The sequence below is a fragment of the Chenopodium album genome, chromosome 1, assembly GCF_948465745.1.
Source record: "Chenopodium album chromosome 1, dcCheAlbu1.1, whole genome shotgun sequence".
Taxonomy (NCBI): domain Eukaryota; kingdom Viridiplantae; phylum Streptophyta; class Magnoliopsida; order Caryophyllales; family Amaranthaceae; genus Chenopodium; species Chenopodium album.
Window position 1 is genome coordinate 57,193,217 of NC_137834.1, and position 9,718 is coordinate 57,202,934.

At 30.3% G+C, this 9,718-nt stretch overlaps 1 long non-coding RNA gene and 1 pseudogene across 1 annotated transcript; both read left to right on the plus strand.

Moving 5' to 3' along the window:
• Positions 1-4,926: 4,926 nt before the first annotated feature.
• LOC145633118 (adenylate isopentenyltransferase 1, chloroplastic pseudogene) lies at positions 4,927-6,019 on the plus strand (annotated as a pseudogene).
• A 2,144-nt stretch (positions 6,020-8,163) lies between these two features.
• LOC145589654 (uncharacterized) lies at positions 8,164-9,457 on the plus strand. Its single transcript, XR_014101781.1, has 2 exons — positions 8,164-8,801; positions 9,157-9,457. It is a non-coding gene; the product is annotated as an uncharacterized LOC145589654 (long non-coding RNA).
• Positions 9,458-9,718: the final 261 nt, after the last annotated feature.

Here is a 9,718-nt window from a genome sequence, read left to right on the forward strand (position 1 = left end):
CAAGATAATACAAATAAAATACGTACAGGGCTAATTCGAATAATCAAATACATATGGTTGGATTTTTTTTTTTAAAAAAAAAACATTAAAGAATTGTTATCTAACTTAACCGTTCTTTATTGTAATGCAATATAGAACGGTTAAGTAACCTAAACCGTTCTCGATTGTAATGCAATATAGAACGGTTAAGTAACCTAAACCGTTAGATCTTTTCCTTCCTTAATGTACGAATTTAAGAAGGGAAAAGAGAACGGTTGTGACTAACAACCGTTCTCTATTTGTCAATATATAAAACGCCTAAACGACCCGTTCTATATACTTTATACATCGCTTAGTAGAAGAACGCCCCTAAGGCGATCTATAAAGCCTATTCTAACAGTTCTTTAAGGCCTTTTTTGTAGTAGTGAGTTGGTGTATTAAAAAATTGTAAAAGAAAGATAGTGGGGTTAATAGTTCATTAAAAAGTAATGAATGTGGGAGGAAAGATATAATAAAACAAGTAATAGCGGGTTTGGATGGGGAACATGAAAGGAGAGAGATATAATATTTTAATGTAGCTTTTTGCCAAAAAAGGAAGTGTAACACTTATTAAAACACGGAGGGAGTACCCTCTTAATGTTCTTTTGACCTTGGTTAGTTGAGTCACTAGTCGGAGGAGAAAGCTAGATTTCAAGCATATGGAGAGAGAATGACTTGGAAAGATGTAGGGTTCCCCTTATTTTTATTGTCTTATCTTTATTCCGACTCCTTCGAGGACTCATGAGATGCTACCTCTAAGGGTGGATTTGAATATAGATGAGGGACTACGCTAAGATTGTATGGAATGCGAGGGGAGTGGTGCATGTTAGAGTTCTCTACGTTTAGTATGGTTTATCCTTCAATCACTAGTAGAAATTTACAAATGGGCACCGAGTAATACCCACCGGTTTTGGGTTCAAGCTAATTGACACCGGTTTCAAAAAAAAAAACCGGTGCCATATTCATTAAAGGCGACTGGTTCAAACCGGTGGCAATTCAAAAAAAAAAAAAAAAAAAAAAAAAAAACCGCCATAAGCTAGCTTCTCCTCCTTTTCCTTCTCTTTCTTCGTTCCCCAATTCATTTCTATCTGGTTCAATTTCTTTCCCTCCTTCGAAAACACTAGAAACCCTTTTATTCCACCACTGCCGTCGACCCTCTTTCACCGGCGGCCACCCTCTTTCTCTTTCTCTATCTCTTTCACTTCATTTGGTGTTGAAAACACCATCCAGCAGGCCCCTCCACCATTACGCGCGAGTTCAGCAGCCTCCACCACTCCTCCACCTGCATAGTCGCGCGCGAGTACAGCTGCCCCCACCACTGCGACACCTCTCCAACAACCCTCCGCGTCCTTTACCCTCCAGCTCTCTACCCCTTCCACCTCTAATTATGGTTATATTATAATTTCATTTTGAACAATTATTGGACATATATGAGTAAACTAAGGGCTTGAATATAATTTAACCTCAATTTTGATTTTTGGTAGTTAAATTTTTTGTATTATATATTTTTTTGTATATTATGTTTCTATTTGTGAATTTTAGGTGGTTTTAATTGGAAATTTGTTTTAAAAAAATAGAGATTAGTAAGCTTGTTAGTTAGTTCAATTTTGGTACTTAAAATATATTGTGGTTGAATTAGTGATTAGCAAATGTGTTATAAATTAGTGAATAAATATACTTAAGCAATGTATGTGATTTCAAGCCTTAGTCTCCTAAAACTAGGTAACATTGATATGCTATGAGAAAGAACTAGTTCATTTGATAAGAAATGTAGAAATTCGTCAAAGTAGAAGTCATATAGGCCTTATTTGGGCCATTTAGGATGAAAAGTACACCAAACTTAATAAAATGCTCTTTTGATGTGATTTCAGGCGTTAGGCACCTGAGACTAGGTAATATTTACATGTTATGAGAAAGAATTAGATCATTTGATAAGAAATGTAGAAAATGGGCAAAGTAGAAGTCATATAGGCCTTATTTTGGCCAATTAGGATGAAAAATACTCCAAAGTTAATAAAATGCTCTTTTGATGTGTTTTCAAGCCTTAGAAACCTAATACTACGCAATATTGACATGTTATGAGAAAGAAATAGTTTATTTGATAAGAAATGTAGAAAATGGGCAAAGTAGAAGTCATATAGGCCATATTTAGGCCATTTTTTTTTATAAAATCCGTCTTAAAACTTAGTGAAATGCTCTTTAGATGTCATTTTAAGCCTTAGACACCTAAGAACAGGTAATATTGACATTTTATGAGAAACAAATAGTTTATTTGATAAGAAATGTAGAAAATGGGCAAAGTAGAATTCAAATAAGCCATATTTGGGTCATTTTTGATAAAATGCGTTATTTTGATGTGATTTTAAGCCTTAGACACCTAAAACTAGGTAACATTGACATATTATGAGAATAAATAAATAAATAAATAAATATATATATATATATATATATATATATATATATATATATATATATATATATATATATATATATATATATATATATATATATATATATATATTTATATATATATCCCCTTGCGCATTCACTTCTACTACTAAGAAATTTTTTCACTCATTATTCATGCTTGTTGTCTTTAAAAGCTCAATTTGATTATGATTTGTGTTGTGATCATTGCTTCTCTCTTCCCTCTTTCCTTGTCTTTGATTTGTGGAATTTCCCCATACTTGAAGCTTTGCTTGTTTATGCCCTCTTCTATGTCTTTACCTTCTTTCCTTTATTGTCTTTTCTTTATTAGTTTTCTCCCTTTTTTTGCCCTTTTTTTTTTAAACTTTGTTTCTTTTTGTTCTTGTTTTGTAGGAAATCCTTGGTTATGAAGCAAGGAGAGAAGCTTGGAAGCCCAATTCATGAAGTTCTACGCGACCACAAGAGGGCGCACAGTCACTGTGCGCGCGGGCACATACAGAAGTCAAAATTAAAGCTCTATGATGGAACTTTGGCGGGATATGCGACCCGAAAAAGTGGTAAATTCCCGAGCACTTAGATCAATCACCTCTTTTCTTTTGTGTAAATAAACTATTATAAATGAAGTAGTTTTGTTTATCACTTTCATTAAACCCTAATTAATTTCACATAGTATCTTGCATTAATTAAAGAATAGAATTGAAATAATCAAATTGTTGTTTTATCACCTAAATAAGACAAAGCGAATATTGTTTATTTTTTATTTATTATTTATATCACAAATTTGGAATAAAAAAATATATTGACATTCGTTGAAATGTTGACTTTTATTTTGTGATTCTTTCTTGTAAATAATATCAACTAACTTAGTTTTTAGGTATCATGTTACATATAATTTGGTGATGAAATTGTGCTAAAGAAAGATCTAGTAGAGGCTATATGAAGGCTAGGTCTGTATGATAGATCAACTACTAGATCAATGTGGGCCTGGGTAAACTTATGATTACTATTGAAGATCCCATGAAATTTAAATTATTTGGGAAAAAGACATGAACGAGGTTTATGAGTTTTCTTAAAACTCATTGTCAACTCTTTATTAGTTTATTAAAAAAAATGATTCCTTGAATTCAAATCCCTCGTTCAAATCCTACTACACCTTAACAAGTGTAAATTCTCAGGCTTTTACAAGGCATAGGGCATAGAGGAAATGAGATCCCTAACGATGGGCTACGCTCTTTGCAGTATACAATTCATATCTCAGCTCACCCCTTTGTTTTTACCCAATATTTAGTTTTTCTATTTAAAATTAGAAGGTTAGACACCGAGAAAATAATAACAGAACATAATTGAGTGTAATAGAAAGCGCCTATAAGTAGTCTCCAATTTATATGTCATCCCCCTTATGCTAACAAAATGTACCAATAATGGTGTATGATGCAGTATTGTTCCAAATAAATGAAATAAAGATATCCACCTTATTTAGATGATTTGAGATGTGAATCATACCTATTTGCCTTATTAATAAGGTTTGAGAATCATAAAACCTTATCCAAAGGATTTGATGAAATTGTTTGGATGAATATAATTGAGTTTATAGAAAGAGCCTTTAAGTATCATCTAATTGAGTAGGTTAGTCCCCTTAGGATAACAAATGTACCAATATGGTGTATGATGATGCATTATTGTTTCTCATAAATGGAATAAAGATTTATCCACCTTATTTAGAGGACATGAAATGTGAATCATAAATCCTATATATTTACCATATTTAGAAGGTTTAAGAATCATACAACCTTATCCAAAGGATTTGATTAAGTTGTTTAGATGAATATAATTGAGTGTAATAAAAGATCCTTTAAGTACCCTCTAATATAATTGAGTAGGTTAGTCCCCCTAGGATAATGTGCTAATAATGGTGTAGGATGCATTACTGTTCCACATAAATGGAATATTTAACTTATTTAGAGGACTTGAGATATGAATCATAAAATCTATTTACTATATTTAGAAGGTTTAAGAATCATACAACCTTATCCAAAGAATTTGATTAATATAATTGAGTGTAATAGAAAGAGCCTTTATGTATCCTCTAATTGAGTAGGTTAGTCTCCTTAGGATAACAAATGTGTCAATAATGGTGCATGATGCATTATTGTTCCATATAAATGGAATAAAGACATATCCACCTTATTTAGAGGACTTGAGATGTGAATCATAAATCCTATTTACCATATTTAGAAGTTTTAAGAATCATACAAACTTATCTAAAGGATTTGATTAAGTTTTTTGGATGAATATATTAAGTGTATTAGAAAGAGCCTTTAAGTAGCCTCTAATTGAGTAGATTAGTCCCCTTTGGTTAACAAATGTGCCAATAATGGTGTATGATTCATTATTGTTCCACTTTAATAAAGTAAATATATCCACCTTATTAAGAGGATTTGAGATGTGAATCATAAAACCTATTTACCTTATTTAGAAGGTTTGAGAATAATACAACTTTATCCAAATGGTTTTAAAAATATAAGAAATTTTAACCTCACCCTCCCCTAATTGAAATAAACATGTAAAGTTACACTATAAAAACATAGGTCCTCTAGCCTATGATAACCAAAAAAAAAATCCCACCTTTGATACCACCCTTTTCCTAACATCTCTACTCCACCCTATCCTGCACACCATGGAATTTTCGAGAGCTAGAGATAAGGTGGTGGTGATATTAGGCCCCACTGCATCTGGGAAATCCCGACTTTCTATCGATATTGCCTCCATATTCCCTTCTGAAATCATCAATTCTGATAAAATTCAAGTCTACAAAGGCCTTGACATTACCTCTAATAAAATATCATTAGAGGAGCAACTCGGTATTCCTCACCATTTATTAGGAAACATCGATTCATCATCGAGTCTTGAGGAGATAAGCACTTCTCAATATCGTTCATGGGCTTCGTTGTTGATCTCTGAAATCAATAATCGTGGAAACATTCCTATTGTTGTAGGTGGGTCAAACTCATTTGTCTATTCCCTTTTAGCAAAACAATTTAACCCAAACGTGGACGTATTTTCCAAATCCTCCCAAGGATGTTTTGAGTTAAAGTATGATTGTTGTTTCCTTTGGGTCTATGTTTCACCACCTATATTAAACAAATATATAGATAAGCGAGTCAATGACATGCTTGAAAAAGGGATGCTTAATGAGTTGGCCGAGTTTCACCGATCTGAGAGAATGGGTATGCATCAACCTTATAAAGGGTTGGCGAAGGCAATTGGTGTTCAAGAATTTGAAGAGTATTTTAAAAGGTATGCTAGTGAAATTAATGTGTTAGAGGGTGACGAAGTTCAAAGGCGTATGTATGAGGAAGCTGTGAAAGCTATAAAAGAAAATACATGTGAACTAGCAAGGAGACAGGCGGAAAAGATAAACTTTTTGAAAACAAAAGGTTGGAATATCACTATTTTAGACGGAACTTATTCTCTTCAGGCATTAATGGATGGATCCAAGAGTTGGTTTGACACATGGGAGACCCAAGTTTTGAAACCAAGTGTGGAAATTGTCAAGAGCTTCCTAAAAGCATAAGTCTTAAATTTAAGTTATAAGAATATGAATTGAAAAGGTGTATTAAAGCATGTAATAAGTGCACAACTTTAGTATATAACTTAAGTTGGCTAAAAGGCAATTAAAAATTCGATATTAGTATGTGACAATAATAAACAAAAATCGAAGCATATTCAAATGTTTTGAGCCACCCCATTATAAATTTTTATTGTTCGTATAAAATGAAGTATTTTATTCTGCCACTTTCTTTCCACTTATTGCTTATTCTTTGTAGACACATATATTTAGCTCCGTAATCTGAATAAAAAGTGATGAGATTAGAATTTCACTTCCTTATTAGATTGACGTCTAAACATTACATAGACTCCACAAAGAAAGCCCAAGTGTTAAATATTTCTTGTAAGCCTAAAAATTCAACCAAACCTTGAACGAACATGTGTATTAATTGTAGGGTTTTACATCGATCTAATCGGCATGCGAAAACCAAAACCCGTTCACAGACCCATGAAGTAATTCAAACTATTAACACAAACATGTACACTACCACAAAATAGGGAATATAGATTGCCTACAACAACCAATATAGAATGTCTCTAAGGCGCTCCTCTAAGGGGGTGCTTTATAAAGTCTATATCCCACACAATACATAACACCTATCTAAGATAGGCGCTTGTTATTTTAGGTGAAATGTAAATAAAACAAGGGAAAAAAAACCTGACATCTTAGCGTAGGCGCTCTATATATAACGACATAAAACAGAAAACCTATCATATATAGGCCCTCCCTATTCCTTAATTTTATTAACAACAACAAAAACAACAACAACAACAACAACAACAACAACAACAATAACAATAATAATAATAAATAATAAAAAGAATAATAATAATAAATAATGATAATAATGGTAATAATAATAATGATAATAATAATAATAATAATAATGATGATAATAATAATAATGATAATAATAATAATAATAATAATAATAATAATAATAATAATAATAATAATAATAATAATAATAATAATAATAATAATAATAATAATAATAATAATAATAATGATGATAATGATAATAATAATAATAATAATAATAATAACAACAACAACACATTACTAGGGTCCACATTTGACAAAAGTTTTTTATTTATTTACAAAAATGCCTCTAGATAAACGTTTTTTTATTTATCATGAAGATGAACTTGTATTTTCTCTATTATTATTATTATTATTATTATTATTATTATTATTATTATTATTATTATTATTATTACCACTACCACTACCACTACCACTACTAATATTTTCGCATTATTATTATAATCATTAATTATTATTATTAAATATTAATTTTATTATTATTGAATATTAATTTTTAATAATATTATTTATTATTATTATTAAATATTAATTTTTGATATTATTATTATTATTTATAAATATTAATTATTTATTATTATTATTATTATAATAATTCAATATTAATTATTGTTATTATTAAAAATTAATTATTTATTATTATATTATTAAATATTAATTTATTATTATTATTCAACATTAAGTATTATTTTTTAGGAGAGCAGATTTTAACAGTTTGAAGCAGAGCAGAGCAGAGTAGCTCTAAAGAACGAGGCCTTATAATATCACTACTCTGTTGTATAACTAGATGAGGGACTTTGCATTGATAATTTAGAATTGTATAACTAGGTTAGAACCCATGCGATGTTCGGTTTATATAAAACCTTGTACAAAAAAAATAAGTAATTTAAAATTTTAGATTTTTATTAAAATTATGATATAGTACGATTTAACATCAACTCATACATATTTCAATATTGGAGGTCATTTATTAGTATGTCATTTAAATTTATTTTAATTTCCTAAGCTAAATTGATAGGTTTTAGTTGTAATATGCATATAAGCTTCCAATATTTAAATTTTAAAAATGTTAAATATAATTGCTCCACAAAAAAAATGACATAATCTTTGCATTTGAGCGGGAAAATTTTTATTAAGAGATCGACATGTAGCATACTACAAAACTTAGAAAAAAGACCCCCAAATGCAGACCCAATTTCTCAACTAACAGGTCTGATTGAAGTAAGAGATCTAATAACAATGATAACATGTCTCTTATGTGCATTAGGACCCACTATGTTTGGCGGTAAAAAAAAAAATTAGAGAAATAACATACTCGTTGTTAATCTAACGGGTCTGTTACATGCACGAGGGACCACTTCTCTCGTTGGGAAAAGCTAGAGACAAATATAAAGCCATATTTTCCAATGTCTCCCTTACTTTCCTTTATTTATAAAAATAAATTCCTTACTAGTGTTATCTCCATCACCTTCACTCACCTAGCGTGATACTCCCAGATTCCTCTTCCTCACTTTATTATTCACTTTAACTTTTTTTTTTTTGGCCGATCGATTTCTTGAGAAATTCGAGTAGTATTATCGCTCTGTTTATCATAAGTTTGAGTCTGAGAAGCAACAGTTTATGCGGCAGCAGAAGGTGGAAGCTCGGCCGAGGGAGGATGCTGTGGTGGTGGTTGATGAAGTACAGGGGAATCCTTGGAGTAAAAACCCGTCTCTGGAACCGCCAAGAATCGAGAGTAGTCCTCCGAAGAAGCTCTTAATCTTTGATATCATCTATTTCCTCCTTTGATTTTTTTTTAAATCAACCAAAAATTATGAAGCCATAACCACCTTCCCTCTAGTGTCGTTGGAAGCAACTTCACGTCTCTTAATGGCCCAATTTGAGTATCTAAATTGCAAGATCTGAAGAGTAATAATATTATGTATGTTAATAGAGTTTATTTTTACATGAATTTTTTTTCTTTTCTTTTTTGCTTGGATTTTGGATTTTAATTATAACTCATTTCCGAATTTAACAGATTCGGGTTCAATTTTTATATATTGTTCATTGCTTTTAATTTTTTGGTTTTGATTTCTTCTATAGTTTTGAAACTTTTGTTTGATTTAAATGTTAACGTACTTTTAGATCTATTGTTTTTAGTTTTGATTTTCTATATGTATGAATTATTGTCGGATTATTTTCAATTTTGATTTATTCTTAATATTTGTGTTTGTTTGTTAGTTCTTACTATGTATATTTTGATATGATTTTAAATGTTTTTTTTTTTTTTTTGACAGGATGTTTGCTTTGTTACGTTATTGACTATTGCAGTGATTGAATTGGATGAAGATGGTAAATAAAAGTTCGATTGTGAGAAGAAAGATATAGATATATGTAATCATCTTAAGTTAGTTTTCCGTAACAAAAGAATTGCAAGTTTATCAATTGCAAATATTTGGTATATATATTTGAATGCTATATTTGTTGTACGTTTAAGGAGTGTGATTGTATTGTATAACTTGTTGAAGCAAGTATGTAAGGTTGTATATTCTTGTAAATATCATAACTATAATCGTATGTAGACGTTATTTTATTCAATCTTGAATCGTACTTTTGCAATTTAATTTTATAATTTCAACAATTTTAATGGAGCGCTAAAAACAAAAATTTCAAAATTTAAAATTCAAAGGAATATTACAGTTTTTTTTTTTTTTTTTTTTTTTTTTTTTTTTTTTTAAAAAAAAAAAAGGGATCAAAAAGACCTGTTACTTAATATAACAGGTCTTTTTGAATCCTCTCAAAGAGACCCCATATTCCAATAAACGGGTCTCTTTCCCTTTCAATATGTCTATCATACAC